General features: G+C 46.1%; 1 long non-coding RNA gene across 6 annotated transcripts in view; it reads right to left on the bottom strand.

Annotated features, from left to right (window-relative positions):
- Window positions 1-18,733, bottom strand: part of LOC132689054 (uncharacterized) — a 29,242-nt gene extending 10,509 nt beyond the window's left edge. For 2 of the 6 annotated variants that reach the window (XR_009614815.3, XR_014136357.1), the window contains exons 1-4: window positions 17,908-18,167; window positions 17,506-17,586; window positions 14,940-15,056; window positions 285-383 (exon numbers count right to left, since the gene is read on the bottom strand). This is a non-coding gene — a long non-coding RNA (uncharacterized LOC132689054). Of the gene's footprint in view, window positions 1-284; window positions 384-13,550; window positions 13,746-14,939; window positions 15,057-17,505; window positions 17,587-17,907; window positions 18,179-18,595 lie in introns of those variants that run through there. The other 4 variants (XR_014136359.1, XR_014136358.1, XR_009614817.3 and 1 more) reach the window with 4 other exon arrangements.
- Between the last annotated feature and the right edge of the window lie 252 nt (window positions 18,734-18,985).

The raw sequence follows: 18,985 nt of genomic DNA, 5'->3' as shown, positions 1-18,985 counted from the left end.
TGGCTGTCACCTGAAGCCCCGTGTCATCTGAAAATCTGATGCTCCTGCTTTGCGTTGCATCATCTGATTTCCGGTCATAAGCATTGGCATTAATGTTGAAGTCAGTCACCCGTTTAAAAAAAAAGCACAAAGTCCCTTTGCAGCCAAATCCACTGAAATTTCCCAATGTTTTCCAACACCAGAAGTCTCCGAGAATCAGGACTTAGCCAGACAGGATAATTCAGGCCCAGACATGATACACACTGAAGGGGAAGGAAGGATGGTTAGGGGTGAGAGCCACTTACTGAGAATAGAATCCCTGGTGTTTATCCTCAGCTCAGCCAACAACTTCCCTGGTGCCCCCACAGGCCACAGCCAGGCTCTGTTTCCAAACGGCAGTTTTCCTGATGACAAAATCGGAAGAGCCTTGTGTCCTTACAGCTAGAGGCAAGAACCCTTGTGTGTTTTTTTTTTAAAGTGGACCAAACGATCACAATTGGTTGTGATTTTTTTTTTTTTAATGTTTATTTACTTTTGAGAGAGAGAGAGAGCTTGCACAAGGGAGGGGCGGAGAGAGACAGAGAGAGAATCCCTAACAGTCCTGATGTGGACTCGATCCCACCAGCCGTGACATCATAACCTGAGCCAAAATCAAGAGCCAGATGCTCAATCAACTGATCCACCCAGGCACCCTGGGTGATTTTTTTTTTTTATAATAAAGTTTTAGAACAGTTTTAAATTTACAGAAAAGTTGTGAAGATAGTGCCAGCAATTCTCCATATACCCCACACCGTCTGCGTTTCCCGCATGATTTTCCCATATTACAAACACCTTACATTATTATCATGTATTTGTCACAATTGACCAATGTTTTTATTTATTTTGTGGAATTTTTTTCAATGTTTACTTTTGAGGGAGAGAGCAAGAGACCGTGTGTGAGGAGGGAGAGGGGCAGAGAGAGGGAGACACAGAATCTGAAACAGGCACCAGGCTCTGAGCTGTCAGCACAGAGCCTGACATGGGGTCTGAACCCACCAACAGCGACACCAGATGCCATTGAACTGTAGGGTTGTCGATTTTAAAGCTAATTTCCTATTTGGGGCACTTAGGTTATTTTCAGTTTTGGGTCCTACAAATAATTTTGTAATAAGCTGGGTTGGGTTTTCTGCTAACCAAATCTTTGCATACAGATTTGTTTTCTTCACATAAACTTCTAAACATAGAATCGAAGGGTTAGGGTGACATATTTGAAATCTTTGGATGCGAACTGCCGAACGCCCTCCGCATTTCCACTCTCACCCCGGACAGCGTATGAAATGCCGATTTCTCTATATCCCCACCAACACCGCATATTAAATAGTTGTTTAAAAATCTGTGCAGATTGCTTTGGTGTGATTTTTAAAAAAATTTTTTTAAATGTTTTTATTTATTGGGGCGCCTGGGTGGCTCAGTTGGTTAAGAGTCCGACTTTGGCTCAGGTCGTGATCTCGCGGTTTGTGAGTTCGAGCCCCGCATCAGTCTCTGTGCTGACAGCTCGGAGCCTGGATCTTGCTTCAGAATCTGTGTCTCCCTCTCCCTCTGCCCCTTCCCTACTCACACTCTGTTTCTGTCTCTGTCTCTCTCAAAAATAAACAAACATTAAAAAAAAATTTTTAAAGAAATATCATAAACAAAAACAAGTGTTCTGTGGATAGGAACTTCATTGTGCCTCAATTGCTCTTTAAAATAGGAATAAAAATATCAACCTCCTTGAAGAATTATGGGGATCAAATAAGTTAATACAAAGGCGTTATGATAAATATCAACACATGTAGAATCAAAATTAACAACTCAGGAAACCACAGACATTGGTGAGAATGCAGAGGAAAGGGAACACTTTTGTACTGCTGGTGGGAATGCAAACTGGTGTAGCTACTTGGGAAAACAGTGTGAGGTTCCTCAGAAAATTAAAAATAGAACTACCCTAGACCCAGCAATTGCACTACTAGGTATTTATCCAAAGGATACAAAAAAATGCTGATTCGAAGGGGCACATGCACCCCAATGTTTACAGCCAATAGCCAAAGTATCAAAAGAGCCCACATGCCCATCGACTGATGAATGGATAAAGAAGATGTGGTACAATGGAGTATTACTCGGCAATGAAAAAGAATGAAACCTTGCCATTTGTAAAACGTGGGTGGAACTAGAGTATATTATGGTGAGCGAAATAAGTCAGAGAAAGACAAATATCATATGATTTCACTCATATGTGGAATTTAAGAAACACAACAGATGAACACAGAGGAAGGGAAGGAAAAATAAGGTTAAAAACAGAGAGGGAGGCAAACCATAAGAGACTCTTAAATACAGAGAACAAACTGAGGGTTGCTGGCAGGGTGTTGGGTGGGGGAATGGGCTAAATGGGTGATGGGCATGAAGGAGGTGCTTGTTGGAATAAGCCCCAGGTGTTTTATTGTCGATGAATCACTAATTTCTATTCCTGAAATCGTGATTACACTATACGTTAACTAACTTGGATTTAAATAAAATAGGGGAGCCTGGGTGGCTCCGTCAGCTGAGCATCCGACTCTTGGTTTCACAGGCCATGATCTCACGCTTTCGTGGGTTTGAAACCCACGTGGGGCTCTGCACTGAGCATGAGCATGAAGCTGCTTGGGATTCTCTCTTCGCACACCCCCCCCCCCCCACTCACACTGTCTCTGTCTCTCTCAAAATAAATAAATTTAAAAAAACCTAAATAAAATAAAATAAAACAAACACATGTGAAATCATATGTGTGGCTGGGCGACCTTCTATGAAAATGTTATTAAGGATTGCCGCAATATCCAGGTCTTTGTTCTTGGGCGTCAGGAGATAGTGTTAGGCAGGGTCATATGACTGGCTCTGGCCAACAGATTATGATCAGAAGTGATGTGTCACTTCCTATCTGAGGGAGCAAAAAGCCACCGTAAGTAAGACTCTCCAGGCTTCGTCTTCCCCTTCGCAGAGGGTGGAGTCACAAGACAGACGCTGCCTGCATCCCTGAGTCACTGTGCATCATCCCGTGGAGGGCAGCAGCTGTGATGGATTGTTGCCTGGACCCAGAGCAGGCTCTGCCTGAGCAAGGAATTCACTTCCGTGAGGTTTAGCTGATTCGATCTTCTTGTCATTGTGGTTCAGTCACTGGCAGTAGCCTGACTACTAGAACAGATGTTTGAATGCTCCCAGACAATAACCCACACAGTGCATTTGGAGGATGCAGCGTACCGCCCCTCGAATCCTTCACCCCACCCTGAGCCTGGGCCTCTCCTGTTCTCTTACAAAAGGCTGTTGCTTCAGCTGCTGGGAGAATTCACAGAAACACAGTCTGCCAAACATATTGGTACCATCAGCTCTTAGCACCCCTGGGGTACAGGGGACATGATTCTAATTTTTTTTTTTCAGTTGAGATCTAACTGGCAATTGACATGTAACACTGTATTAGTTCTAGGTATGCAACATAACGATTCAATATTTGTATATATTGTTAAATGATCACCACGGTAAATTTAGTTAACATCCATCACCGCACAGCTTTACAGACCCTTTCTCCTTGTGAATAGAACTTGTAAGATTTACTGTTTCAACAATTTTCCAATGTACGACACGGTATCATTAACTCTAGTCTCCATGCTATACAAGTGCTGTATTTTTTAAGAAGGAAAGAAAATGTCCCTGTGATTTTGGGATTGTGGTCTGCCAGCGCCATGGTTAACGCACCCCCGTTTGGGAAGAGCTAGGGAAGATGCACATATTTGCACCTGTTCCTTGTGCTGGGCAGCCTCTGAGGGGGTCCCCAAAGATCCACACCTCCTGGTATTCATGCCCTTGTGTAATTCCCTTCCCCATGGTGGGGGCTGAACTCACTGACTTGCCTCCAATGAATAGAATACAGCCGAAGTGGTGGACGTCACCTCCAAGGGTAGGTTATAAAAAACTGTCATTTCTGTCTTGGGCACCTCCTTTCTTTTCCTCTGCTGAAAAGAATCCAGCTGCCAGGTCCTGAGCTGCCCCATAGAGGCTTAATTAACATAACTATCACCCAAACTCTTTCCTTTTCCAAAGGAGATTACAATAGAATCTTCTTGTAATCCCTCCTTCTGGTCCTTCCCTGTCCTCCCTGACATCCCCAGGCAACCTTTCATCTGTTTTCTGTGGCTATAGATTAGTTTGCTTTTTCTGTAAAGGGAATGAATCATAAGGCACACACTTTTTTTGGGGGGGGGTGGTCTGGCTTCCTCTACTTAGCATAGTTATTCGGAGATTCACCCGTGTTGTACTGTGGACCGAGAGTTCATTTCTTCTCACTGCTGCATAGCAGTCCCCTGTATGGATGCACCATGGTCTGTTTATCTTTCCACCTGTTGGACATTCGGGTTGCTTCCAGTTTCTGCCTATTGCAGAGAAACACAGGGGGGTGCCTGGGTGGCTCTGTTGGTTAAGCATCTGATTTCAGATCAGGTCATGATCTCACACTTCATGAGTTCAAGCCCCGCTTCCAGCTTGCTGCCTTCAGTACAGAGCCTGCTTCAGATCCTGTGTCTCTGGCTCTCTCTGGCCCTCCCTCACCCAAATAAATAAATACTAAACAAAAAAAAAATATTTTAAAAAAGAGCATGTAACTATAAGGGCGGATATAGGCTTTCTTTTCTCTTTGGTAAATACCTAGGAGTATTGGTGGAAATGGTATTGGAAATGGTAGAGTATTATCGTGAGTGTATGTTGAATTTTATTTTATTTTGTGAAGTTTATTTTTATTATTTTTTATGTTTATTTTTATTTTTGAGAGACAGAGTACCAGCGGGGGAGGGGCAGAGAGAGAGGGAGACACAGAATTGGAAACAGGCTCTGGGCTCTGAGCTGTCAGCAAAGACCCCAACATTGGGGCTCGAACTCACGGAGTGTGAGATCATGATCTGAACTGAAGTCGGACTCTTAACTGACTGAGCCACCCAGGTTCCCCTATGTTTTTATTTTTAAAGTAATCTCCACACAGTTGGATATTACCTAAGTCTCTAAACTCACAATCCCAAGATCAAGAGTAAGATTCCCTACCAACTGAGGCAGCCAGGCATCCTGTATACTGAATTAACATTTTTTTTTAAAGTTTATTCACTTATTTTGAGAGAGAGAGAGAGACTACGGGAGGGGCAGGGATAGAGGAAGAGAGGATCCCAAGCAGGCTCTGCACCATCAGCATGGATCCTGATGGGCTCAAACTCATCAACCATGAGATCATGACCTAAGCCTAAACTAAGTGTCAGGTTCTTAATGGGCTGAGTCATCCAGGCACCCCCTGTATGTTGAATTTTAAAAGAAACTCTTGGCTTATTTTTCAAAGTGATTGTACCACTCTACACTCCCACAAACTACTCTGTAAGATGTTTAACCATTCTGGAACTAACCAGTAAACACCAGAAGTCCCAGAGTGTGACAGCCATCTCCCACCACCCCCCATTCCAAATGCTTCCCAGAATGGGGCGATACCCCCACCTCTGCTAGACCAGAGGCATTCTTGTTCCAGTGGTAGGAACCCCCATTTATGAACCATGGGAGAAAGCTTGTGAACCCATATTTCTTTTTTTTACTTCTTCTTTTTTTTAATTTTTTATTTTAAGAAAGAGAGCGCGCATGAGCAAGGGAGAAGGGGTAGAGGGAGAGAGAGAGAGAGAGAGAGAGAATCCTAAGCAGCTTCCATGCTGCGCGGTGCAGATGAATCCTGACATGGGGCTTGATCCCACGGCCCTGGGATCGTGACCTGAGCTGAAATCTAGAACCGGAGGCTCAACCAACCGAGCCACCCAGGTGCCCCTGTGAACCCATATTTCTGAACTGAGTTCATGGTGGCCAATGTACAAGACGGTAAGAAGAGCAGGAGGTAGCTACTAGTTGGCTACTACATCTTGGCTTGGCTTTGCATTTTGTGGTTCTTTGGTTTCTGAAAAGACCAAACTGCTCTTTATTTAGAAAACCACGGTTTACATGTAGTGGAGAAACACCCTGTGGTGGTTGGAACTTACAGTCAGGACCCGTTTGCTTTCTATTCTTAACTTTGCCTCTGGCCCTGGAGCCTCCCAGAGCCTCCCTGGGGTAAAAATAAGTGGTGTTTGGTAATCTCGGGCTGAAAGGTGGTACTTAAGTCAAAATTACACCTGAACTCAGCTAATTTTCTCTAATCACCTGTACCAGCCAAGGATCAGCGGGTGCGGGGGGCTTGGGGGGGGGGGGCATGATTATGATGCAACCACAACCACGCACTGCAGGACGGCATGGAACAGTGTTGTGATTCTGAAAACCTTCATCCCTGGACCTTATGAAGCTGGAGTGTGCATCAGAATCCCCAGGAGAGACTGCCTGGTCCCACCCCAGAGATTCTGATTTCAGGTGTCTGGAGAGGTGCCTGAGAATTGTCATTTCTTTCTTTCTTCCCTTCCTTCCTTCCTTTCAGTATGTTCCACGTGGAGCCCAAAGTGGGGCTTGAACTCACAACCCTGAGATCAAAACCTGAGCTGAGATCAAGAGTCAGATGCTTAACTGATTCCTCCACCCCCCCTTTCCTTTTTAAAAAATTAAAAAAGATTTTTTAGGGGCGCCTGCGTGGCTCAGTCAGTTAAGCGTCCAACTTTGGCTCAGGTCATGACCTCGCAGTTCGTGAGTCTGAGCCCCACATCTGGCTCTCTGCTGTCACTGCCCACTTGGGATCCTCTGTCTCCCTTTCTCTCTGCCCTTCCCCAGCTCTCATGCACACTCTTTCTCAAAAATGAAAACAAATTTTAAAAATTTTTATTTTTTATTAAAACTTTTTATATTAATTAATTAATTAATTAATTATAGTTTTTATTTTAGAGAATCTTCGTTTCTAGTAAGTTCCCAGTTGGCACATCTGCTACTGATCATGGGGCCACTCTCTGAGACGCGCTTCCTTCCTGGAGGTCTTTGCTAAGGTCAAGTCCAGCTGAGTCAGTGACCTTCAGCTGGGGTGATTTTCACCACCAGGGGGCGAGACTTGGAGACATTTCTGGTTGCCACAGCTGGTGTGCAGTGGGCATTGCTACTGGCATCTAGTGGGTAAAAGCCACGTCTCAAAGCATGAGACAGCCCCCCACACGAGTTATTCGGCCCAGAATATCAACAGTGCTGAGGCTGAGAAACTCTGAACTGCCGAGGAAAGCATGAATACATCAGAAGATTATTATCACAAGGAGTAAATAATACGCACCCATTAGGAAGAATGCCCTTTAGACCTTTTATTTCTTTTTTTCTTAGGCATTTTTAAAAATGTTTATTTATGTATTTTTAAGAGAGAGAGAGGGAGTATGAGCAGGGGAGGACAAAGAGAGGGGGGCAGAGAATCCCAAGCAGGCTCCACTCTGTCAGCACAGAGCCCGACTTGGGGCTTGAACTCATGGACCAGTGAGTCGGATGCTTAACTGACTGAGCAAGCCAGGTGTCCCATTTTCTTAGACCTTTTTGAAACTTGAGGAATTGTTTGTGATGGGGGGCAGGGGAGAAAAGGAATACGTTCAACATTATCAGTGGTTTCATTAATTTTTTTATACTTTATCACTTCCTAGAAGTTTCTTGTTTCTGTGTTTATTTATATGGCATCCGTCTCCATTTAAAAGGACCTAACACTTTAGGAGAGTGTTAACTAGTCGGTGGATGCGTGGCTGGGGAAACCCAATGTCTTATAAGTCAGATCAATGGCGAGTTGACAGGTTCTTAACAACTGACTCCCTGAAAAGAAAAGCTCTGGTTTGCGGTATTTGCTGATTTTCATGCTGTAAACATCCCCCCCCACCCCCCGTGGCTGATTTCAAGCCACCTCATGATGTCACCGGAGAAGGAGTTGGGTAGATGAGCACAACTGGCTGGCCAAGCCCATAGGAGCCAGGGGCCCTGCTGTTAATTATGGAAATAATTATGTTAATATAAAAGACTTGAAAAATATATACATTTTTTAATGTTTATTTTTGAGAGAGAAAGAGAGAACCAGTGGGGGAGGGACAAAGAGAGAGGGAGATACAAATCTGAAGCAGGCTCCAGGCTCCGAGCTGTCAGCACACAGCCCAACCAACGCAGGGCTCGAACCCACGAACCGTGAGATCATGACCTGAGCTGAAGTGGCAGAATGCTCAACTGACTGAGCCATCCAAGAGCCCCAAGACTGGAAAAAAGTATTAAAAGACTGGAAGGAAAAATGCCAAAAGACTAATAGTAGTACACTGGGATTATGCAAACATTAGAAACTATGAAGCTCCAGCTTAATATGAAATGAATTTGAGAGCGGGGCGGGGGGGGGGGGGGGGTAGGGAAACAGAGGTGGCTCCTAGGCTGGGTTATGTCCTGGGTTATGGAGGAACAGAATCACCTAGCCATTCAATCGATGGAATGGGAAAAGATATTTGCAAATGACCTATCGGATAAAGGGCTAGCATCCAAAATCTATAAAGAACTCACAAACTCCACACTCCCAAAATAAATAATCCAGTCAAAAAATGGGCAGAAGACATGAACAGACACTTTTCCAAAGAAGACATCCAGATGGCCAACAGGCACATGAAAAGATGCTCAATGTCACTCCTCGTCAGGGAAACACAAGTCAAAACCACACTCAGATACCACCTCACACCAGCCAGAGTGGCTAAAATGAACAAATCAGGAGACTATAGGTGTTGGCAAGGATGCGAAGAAATGGGAATCCTCTTGCAGTGCTGGTGAGAATGCAAACTGGTGCAGCCGCTCTGGAAAACAGTGTGGAGGTTCCTCAAAAAATTAAGAATACAATTATCCTACGACCGAGCAATAGTGCTACCAGGCATTTACCCAAGGGATATAGGAGTGCTGATGCATAGGGGCATATGTACCCCAATGCTTATAGCAGCACTTTCAACAATAGGCAAATTATGGAAAGATCCTAAAGGTCCATCAACTGACAAACGGATGAAGAAGATGTGGTTTATATATACAATGGAATAGTACTTGGCAATGAGAAAGAATGAAATCTGGCCTTTTGCAGCAACATGGATGGAACCGGAGGGTATTATGCTGAGTGAAATAAGCCAGGCAGAGAAAGACAGATACCATGTTTTCACTCATAGGTGGATCCTGAGAAACTTAACAGAAGACCATGGGGGAGGGGAAGGGGAAAAAAAGTCACAGAGAGGGAGGGAGGCAAACCATAAGAGACTCTTGGATACTGAGAACAAACTGAGGGTTGATGGGGGGGTGGGGGAGAGGGGAAAGTGGGTGATGGGCATTGACGAGGGCGCCTGTTGGGATGAGCACTGGGTGTTGTATGGAAACCAATCTGACAATAAATTAAAAAAAAAAAAAAAAAAGAATCACCTAGCCATTAATGTTACTTAGCTCCCAATTTCTGGTCTCCACCCAAATTCTAAATTTGTGACTGAGAGAATCAGTTGACATGATCCTATGCCAATTGTAGTGGAGGTTGGGGGCGGGGGGGGAAGATGCATATAAACATACGGTGCATGGGTGGGGGGGCATGTGCTGCAGGTGAAATGTGGGTGAGGTAGAAGTGATGGGGGCTGGGAGACTCTGCTGTGGAACGCCCGGTCAAGGAGGACTGCTCAGAGGAAGTGACATGTGAACTGAGACCTAAATGACAAGAAGGTGCCTGACAGCCTGGGACTGTGTTTTGAGAACAGCCAGCAAATGCCTTTCCACTCAAGATGCCGTCTGCGCATTGGGGCACGGGCATCGCTGGGGGCTTATTGGACGGGCACCCACCCAGGGCGCACCCCAGCTGTGAGGAACTGGACTGTGCCTTTGAATGAGATCGACCGGGGGGGATTCAGGTGAGAATCACAGAGCTGGGGATTGAATTCGAGAGCCTGCATTACTGTTTCAGGATGCTGGTTTCGGTCAGATACTGTGACTCCACTGCATAGACATCTCGCCTCAATGAGAAGCTGTTTCTCTAGTGAGACCCAGGCTGGCAAACGGAACTGAGCCTTTGTTTTTCAGAGCTGTGCCATTTTATTACTTTATTTTATTTTATTTTTTAAATGTTTATTTTTGAGAGAGAGAGGAGAGCACACATACAAGTAGAGGACGGGTAGAGAGAGGGAAAGGGAGACACAGAATCTGAAGCGGCTCCAGGCTCTGAGTTGTCATCACAGAGCCTGACATGGGGCACGAACTCATGAACTGCAAGATCATGGGCTGAGCTGAAGTTGGATGCTGAACCGAATGAGCCACCCCAGCGCCCGAGAGCTGTGCCATTTTAAAACTGGTTTTGGGGGGCACCTGAGTGTCTCAGTCTGTTAGGCATCTGACTCTTGGTTTCAGCTCAGGTCATGATCTCATGGTTCATGAGTTTGGGTCCTATGTTGGGCTGTGCGTGGACAGCATAGAGCCTTCTTGGGATTCTCTGTCTCCCTCTCTCTCTCTGCCCCTCCCTGGCTCGTGTTCTCTTTCCCTCTCTCTCAAAAACAAACATTTAAAAAACCCCCACAGATTTTGGGAAAGTGAAGGAATCACTTAGCAGGCAGAAGCTGGAGGCCTGAGAAACAGCGTTATCATGAGACTTTTCACAGTGACATCACCACTGGGCTGAAGCGTACCTTCAGCCCAAGCCCTGGGCCTCACAGGCAGAGTTCTCACAAGTCGGAAAGGCCACGGGCTGTCTTTCTGAATGCACTTAATTGCCTGTGATTCACCCCTCAGAGAGGAGCCAGAAAGAGAGATCGTTCCTAACCGGAGTACTGATAACTGGCAGCAACTTGCAGCTACAGTTCCAGGCTGAACACCAGCCCTGGAAGGAACACGCTGTTGTAATGGGGCAAAGTTGCATAAAAGGTGGGTAAAAGCAAAGAGGAAGCACAACCAGCAACCTCAAATTTCCCCAAGCTACAGGAGATTGCATTTATTTAGCACTGCACAGATTACTACGTCCTTTACATATAACAAGCAATGGATTGCGTTTAGCTGTTGGTGCAGAGACCCAGCCACAGCTGCTCATATAAACTAGAGGGCTTTTCTTTTACTTAAATAGTGGTCTGAGGACATCTACAAATTCATCAGACTTCCTCCTTTCTGCTCCACTATTCTCGGCATATGGCTTCCTTCCTCAAGGTTACCTCATGGTCAAAGATGGCTGCTGCAGCCCTGGCTACCTTGTTTGAGTTCCAGGCAACAGGAAGGAGGAAGTAGCAAGAGACCAAGCTAAGTCACTTCCTTTTAAATAGCTTTCCTGGAAGCCCCACCCAATGACTTCCTCTTATGATTTCATCATCCTCCCTTCCTTGCAAAGGAGGCTGGGAAATGTAGTCCTTAAGCTGGGCACACTGCCCACTTGAATACAATTTAGGCTCTGTTTGCAAAAAATAACTGTGGAATGGATATTGGAAGAGAAGCATGCAGTCTCCAACATGCTTACATTATCCCATTCTGTGCTCAGTTTTGAGAGACCTTTGGGAGAATCTATAATTTCCCCCACAAGGTCTGAGATTCTCTGACACTTTTTTCTGTGTTATAAACAGACTAGCAGTATTTTTTCTTTCTTTTTCTCTGGGTGGGGAGGGGAGAGAGAGAGAGAGACAGAGAGAGAGACAGAGAGAGAGAGAATCTTAAGCTGGCTATATCCCATTGACCCCGGGTTCATGATCTGAGCTGAAATCAAGAGTCGGATGCTCAATCAACTGAGTCACCCAGGCACCCCAAGACTAGCAGTATTTTCTCTTTTTCTTAAGAAAGGTAGAATTATTTGCCCAAGGTAAGCTGCATTTCATAGCAAGGGGAGGAGAACATATAAGGTTTCAAATCTGTCGAAAATCTTCTTTCACAATTTGTTTTCTGTGTTTCTGCAGAAAACAAGAGTTTAGGGAGAAACACGTCCCTTTAATTTACCAAGTGAGGTGAGTTGTGAGCACATTTGATCACAGGAAAGGCACGAGAAGGAATCAGAACACATCCCTCCCACACTCCTTCCCTCACCTCCCAGAAGAGCAGATCATTGTTCCCATACACGGTGACTGAAATGTGAGTGGGGGGAGTCACCCGCATCTCCAACAAGCCACCCCACCTTTGGAGTCCAGGACTGCACGGTCAAAGAATCTCACCCTCAGTAGGAAGCTGAGTGCAGCACGGGTACAATCGAGATGTGGTGTTTTAAAGTGTATCCCCATTTCTATGGCATGCCTCCCTTCAAAGGTGGAGCCAATCCCCCTGGCCTTGAACGCGACCCAGAGTTAGTGGCTTGCTTCCATGGAAGAGGCTGTACACATGCTGTATGACTTCTGAGGCTAGGTCATACAAAGGAGAACTTCCTCCTGGCATTCTCCCTCAGCTCACCCCCTCTGGGGGAACCGGATGCCATGCCTCGTAGCAAAAGTGAAATTCAGAAACCAGCTCAAGAGTGTACTTAATAACGCCAACACTGGTGCTAAACTTGAGCAGGCAACGTATTAAAACCCAAAAAGGACTGCCTTTATTTAAATGTATGTGCGGTGAAATGTTAAGTAAAAGATGTTTGATTTTATCTTATTTTTATTGACCTCTTGTGCTCACAATGTTATTTGACTTTTCTCATGTCTTTTGACTCATGCCCTTCATTCTAACTTTGACCTTTCCTGGCAGAAATTGATCTATGAGGCCACGTGTATGGCCTACTGTGATGAATGCGCGCATCATGTATCATGAGAAGCTGTCGGTATCACCCATTCTCTTGACGTTGCTGTGTGGTAGTCCAGGAGAGAAGGAAAAAGATGGGCTTCCATTTCAGTTTTAATTCAATCACGTGGGGGCGCCTGGGTGGCTCAGTCAGTTGAGCGTCCGACTTTGGCTCAGGTCACAATCTCGTGGTTCATGAGTTTGAGCCCCGCGTCGGGCTCTGTGCTGACAGCTCAGAGCCCGGAGCCTGCTTCAGATTCTGTGTCCCCCACTCTCTCTGCCCCACCCCTGCTTGTGCTCTGTCTCTCTGTGTCTTTCAAAAATGAATAAGCATAAAAAAATTTTAATTCAATCATGTGAACAAATAATCTTGGGAGTGTGGAAAGCCTTTCTAAGCCTGATGCAAAACTCAGGAGCTATAAATTCAAAGACTGAACTCTTTAAAAAAATTTTCAAAGCAAGAAAAATGGAAAAGGATAAATGAAACAGAAAGCCAATGACAACCTGGGAAACTAGACTAGTCAAAGTACAGCCATAAGGAGATAACCTTTTTTCATTTCTTTGATCAGCGAAGTACAGAGTTTTTGGTTTTTTTTTTAATACCATTAGTAAGACTACGGAAAAATGGCACGCATGTATTTATGGGAGCCAGTGCCAATTGCTCTGCCTTTCTGAAGCACATTTTCTTTTTCTTTTTTTGTATTTTTTTTTATGTGTATTTATTTTTGAGAGAGACAGAGCCTGACATGGGGCTTGATCCCATGAACCATGAGATCATGACCTGAGCCAAAGTCAGGAGTCGGCTGCTCAACCGAGTGAGCCACCCAGGAGTCCCTTTCAGAATATTTTAAAAGGCTTTATGTACTGACAAGGAATGGTGTCAAACTATGTTAAGAGAAAGAAGAGTGCGATAGTACTCATAAAATGGTCGCGTGTTTTTCCTTAAAGGGGGGACATACATGTGTATAGTTACGTACACACATACACACGGACACCATTTCCAAAGGTTACATGTTAGCTCTTGAGTATAGGATTGAGACACATGCCAGACAAGATAGGTGGAATAACTTTTCACTTCTTACTTTCTGTTCTGTGCAATTGCAATTCTTCTGTTGAAACAAGAAGGAGTACTTGTTAGAACCAGTGAATACAGAATACGGTGCTCTTACAGGGGATTCTACCTCATGGAATGTATAGGAAAGGAGGAATTAAAGGATGGCCAAGATGAGTTAGTTGTACAGAGACCCTGAGTACGTGTTCCTATAGTACTAAAACACTGAAAACAGCCAAAATGCTTTGTGGTGATGAACTGATACATTATGATGGGCCTATACGATGGGGTACTATGTGACTGTTAATAAGAAGTAAGCAGGTGACTGCTGTTGACCTTTAAGAAACATGGGTTTGAACTGCGTTGGTCCACTTATATGCAAATTTTTTTCAGTACAGTACAGTTCTGTGAATGTATTTATTCTTCCTTGTAATGTTCTTAGTCACATTTTCTTCTCTCTAGCTTCCTTTATTGTAAGAACACAGTATATAATACATACATAGCATAAAACCTACATGTTAACCAACTGTATATGTTATGATGGATGAGGCTTCCAATCAATAGAAAGCTATCAGGGGGCGCCTGGGTGGCTCAGTCGGTTAGGGGACCGACTTCGGTTCAGGTCATGATCTCACGGTCCGTGAGTTCGAGCCCCGCGTCGGGCTCTGTGCTGACAGCTCAGAGCCTGGAGCCCGTTTCGGATTCTGTGTCTCCCTCTCTCTGACCCTCCCCCATTCATGCTCTGTCTCTCTCTGTCTCAAAAATAAATAAACATTAAAAAAAAAATTAAAAAAAAAAAGCTATCAGTAGTTAAGTTTCAGGGGTGTACAAAGTCACATGGATTTTCGACTGTGTGTGGGGTCATACCCTTAACCTACACATCATTCAAGGGTCAACTGTATATTGTTGGCACGGGAAAGACGTCCAAGATATATTACAAAATGGAAAATAAAAGGTCAGTTTCATAACAAGCTGTGTAATATATCTTTTGTATTTAAAAGTGTTTACATATAGGGGTGCCTGGGTGGCTCAGTCAGTTAAGCATCCGACTTTGGTTCAGGTCATGATCTCAAGGTTTGTTCGAGCCCTGCATTGATTGGGCTGTGTGCTGACAGGTCAGAGCATGGAGCCTGCTTCCGATTCTGTGTCTCCGTCTCTCTCTGCCCCTCACCCACTCACGCTCTCTCTCTCAAAAATAAATGAATGTTAAAAAAAAAAAACTTAAAAAAAAAAAGTCTTTATGTATACATACCTAAACGTCTGGAAGGTGTTAAAAATCAAAGTGCAGGGTCACCTGGCTGCCCTAGTCTGTGGAGCATGATTCTTGATCTTGGGGTCCTGAGTTCCAGCCCCACGTTGGGCATGGAGCCTATGAAAAAAAAAAAAAAAAGAAAGTATACATTAACTCATATTTTTTTCAGTCATCAAATGCTACTTACTTTTTTTTTTTTTTTTTTAAATCTTTTTTTTTTTCAACGTTTTGTATTTATTTTTGGGACAGAGAGAGACAGAGCATGAACGGGGGAGGGGCAGAGAGAGAGGGAGACACAGAATCGGAAACAGGCTCCAGGCTCCGAGCCATCAGCCCAGAGCCTGACGCGGGGCTCGAACTCACGGACCGCGAGATCGTGACCTGGCTGAAGTCGGACGCTTAACCGACTGCGCCACCCAGGCGCCCCAGCTACTTACTTTAAATGGATGTGAAGTTTCCAGAGTTTAGCTGAGAGATGTCACATGCACTGTGGTTCCTATAGACCTCCCAATTCCAAGGTTGGAGGTTAATCCAGGATCACTTTCTCAGGCCCCTTGAGGACTAACTTTTTTTTTTTTTTTTTTTTTTTTAGTGCCAGTTTTTATTGAGTAATTTTGTGGATGTGTGAGGAACTCAGTTCTTTTCTCATTTATTCTCATTGAATCTTGAAAGCAAACCTCAGGAATTTCTGTTATCATCTCCATTTTTGATGCTCAAAGAGTCTTACTAATGTGCCCAAGGTCACTCAGACAGGAAGTGCCTATAAAGTTATTTAGAAAGCCAAACTAGATGGCACTATCTCATCAATAGAAAGAAAAAAATGTGGTTCAAGTCAAACTAGATTATTACTGGTTTTGTAAGCCTTTTTTCATGTCTGTGCCTTTCTTTTTATTTTATTTAATTATTTTTTTTAAATGTTTGTTTATTTTTGAGAAAGACAGAGACAGAGTGTGAATGGGGGAGGGGCAGAGAGAAAGGAAGACAGAATCCGGGACAGGCTCCAGGCTCTGAGCTGTCAGCACAGAGCCTGATGTGGGGCTTGAACCCATAAGCTGTGAGACCATGGCCTGTGCTGAAGTCAGACACTTAACCAACTGAGCCACCCAGGTGCTTTGTATCTCTGTGCCTTTCAACTTATGTGTCCCAGTGCTCTGAGGGGCCTCTGCCTTCCAGGAGCCTTGGCTGTGCTTCACGGTCTAGCAATGCTTCCCCCCGCAGGAAGTCCTCTGAAATTCCACCACTGGGAAATACCCATTTATCCTCCTTACAAATCTAACTTTCCACCATCATAGCATAGGCCATATGTTTTTACAGTAGCCACAGGTGAGCCTCATCCCACAGCCCTTGCAGGTTGGCTATGAGCACCCAGCAGGTATTGACGTGTAATAATGCTGCTTAGGTTTTATAAACAGCAGTTTAGAATGAAACTGACCAATAGCTTGGGTCTCCAGAGTCATCTCTGTGTGTCTGGGGGCAGGGAGGGGGAGAAAGAGAGGAAGAGAGAGAGAGAGAGAACACTCATTTAAGACCTTGGCAAGTCTCAGAAAAATCTCTATGAAAATGCCCTCAAATTAAACATTTTTTGCCATACAGGCGCCTGGGTGGCTCAGTCGGTTAAGTGCCCAACTTTGGCTCAGGTCATGATCTCGAGGTTTGTGGGTTCGAGCCCTGTGTAGGGCTGTGGTGACAGCTCAGAGCCTGGAGCCTACTTTGGATTCTATGCCTCCCTCTCTCTGCCCCTCCCCTGCTCCTGCTTTGTCTCTCTCCGTCTCTCAAAAAATACGTTAAAACAAACTTCTTTGCCATAAAAATAACAGATTTTCAGATGTTTTTCTATTGTAATCATTGAAAAAATTCTTTTATTTTTTTTATTTTTATTTTTTTTTTTTAAATTTTTTTTTTAACGTTTATTTATTTTTGAGACAGAGAGAGACAGAGCATGAACAGGGGAGGGTCAGAGAGAGGGAGACACAGAATCTGAAACAGGCTCCAGGCTCTAAACTGTCAGCACAGAGCCTGACGTGGGGCTCGAACTCACAGACCACGAGATCGTGACCTGAGCCAAAGTCAGCCGCTTAACCGACTGAGCCACCCAGGTGCCCCGAAAAAATTCTTTTTTTTTTTTTTTTTTTCAGTGTTTTTTATTTATTTTTGGGACAGAGAGAGACAGAGCATGAATGGGGGAGGGGCAGAGAGAGAGGGAGACACAGAATCGGAAACAGGCTCCAGGCTCCGAGCCATCAGCCCAGAACCTGACGCGGGGCTTGAACTCACGGACCGCGAGATTGTGACCTGGCTGAAGTCGGACGCTTAACCGACGGCGCCACCCAGGCGCCCCGAAAAAATTCTTTTAATATTATAGAATCAACAGATAGTTTTTGCTGTGCTTGTGCAAAAGAGGTAAGCCCCAGGCTGTGTGCCTCTGATAGTGGATGGACAAAACGCATTCATGGCCTGCTGCTCCCACTCTGGCTGCCTGAAAACTTGGGGTTCCCCTCTAACACCCACTTTTGCCTGGCATGTACTTTCTGCGTGGCCTCCAATCCCCTTTCTTCCTAAACCTTACCTGTCTTTTTAAAGATTCAACCAGGAAGAAGACTGCCAAGATTCTGACCTTGAAGTTTTTTTTTTTTTGGAGACAGCAGTCCTGTAAGAAAACGCATCAATAGATCATTTCGTGTAGTGATACGGGGTATGAAACAGTAAAACCAGGCAATAGGAGAGTACAGAGCTCTACTTTAACAAGGCTGGTATGACAAGAGCTCTGTGCTTACAGGCCGTTTGAGCTGAGCCTTGAGAACTGAGGGGTGGGGGGAGGGGGAAGAGTCCAGAGAGAGTGTACCATGAGAGCAAAGGCCCTGTGGCAGAAAAGAGCTTAGTGTCCTGGGGAAACAAAAAGAAGGCCAGTGTGAATGGGCAGCACAAGACAAGCAGGGGATGGTGTCAGGTGAAAATAAAGGAGGCGGACCCATATCCTGTAGGTCAAAGTGAGGAGGGTGCGCGAGGTGGCAGCTAGTGGGGGATGGTGGCCTGGCCGACTTCTCCAGCCGTGGGTGGCTCCTGCCCCTGACGCCGGCGTCTGGGGTGGCGGGTTTGCCTCTGTGCGGTCATCGCCCGTTTGCGTGGCTGCTTCCACTGGGGTGCCCCGGGGTCACAGGGGCAACAGGGTCACCGCGCCGCGCGGGGTAACTGGAGGCCGCGCCGTCCACTCGGCGCGGCCACGCGGGTTCCGGCCGCGGGAGGCGGGGGCTGGCGCGTGACGCAGGCTGCCCGCACGTGGCCCCGCAGCGTGCTTGTCGGGACAGGTGCGGGGCCGCCACCCACCCCGGCTTGGGCTCCCCGTCCCGCGCTCCGTTGCGCTGGCGGCCTCCAGGGTGGACTGGCGGCCGCGACACGGGACGCCGTCCCCGAAGACCAGCCCGCTGGCCTTGCCACTTGCGAGTTTTTCTTCGAGCTCGGAGGCCCAAATTGCCCGTGAGAGAAATGGGACACTGAAATAAACAGATGGGGGAGCACTCTGCCAAGCTGGACACAAGTTGGGCGTTTCCTTCTCTTTCTCCACGTCCCTCCTCCCCTTTGGAAGCCCAAAGGGCTCGAGCAGGCTGGCTGCCACCCCCGACACCCCAGCGACTCCAAGGCGCGGAGGCCCGACTTACTTTTGCTTCCCCTGAGGCCGGGAAGCGCCTGAAAAGCCCCCGCGGGGCGCGGTCGCTAGGGCGGGTCACGTGACCCCGACTCGACGCCCCGCGGGGTGGTTGTGCCCAGCGGCGAGCAAGCGAGTGCGCATGCGTACCTTTTATCTCTCCCCACCCCACCCCCGGTTGGCTTGGACACAACCACTGTCAGCTCCTCCCCCTCCTCCTCCATCCTTCCCGACATATACTCCCTTTCCCCCGCCCATTGGTTACGTCAGGCAGACAGGCCGGAGAACCAATCACGGAGCTGTATTCAGAGGCCGGCACGCGGAACCGGTCGGATCGGGCCAATGGGGGTCCTCGAAGCGGGCGCGCCCCAACCGGGCCGGAGCTGAAGCCGAGTGGGCGGTG

The sequence above is a fragment of the Panthera onca genome, chromosome E3 (genome assembly GCF_046562875.1).
Source record: "Panthera onca isolate mPanOnc1 chromosome E3, mPanOnc1 haplotype 2, whole genome shotgun sequence".
NCBI lineage: Eukaryota > Metazoa > Chordata > Mammalia > Carnivora > Felidae > Panthera > Panthera onca.
Note: the sequence above shows the minus strand (reverse complement) of the source record. Positions and strands in the feature narration are given on the sequence as shown.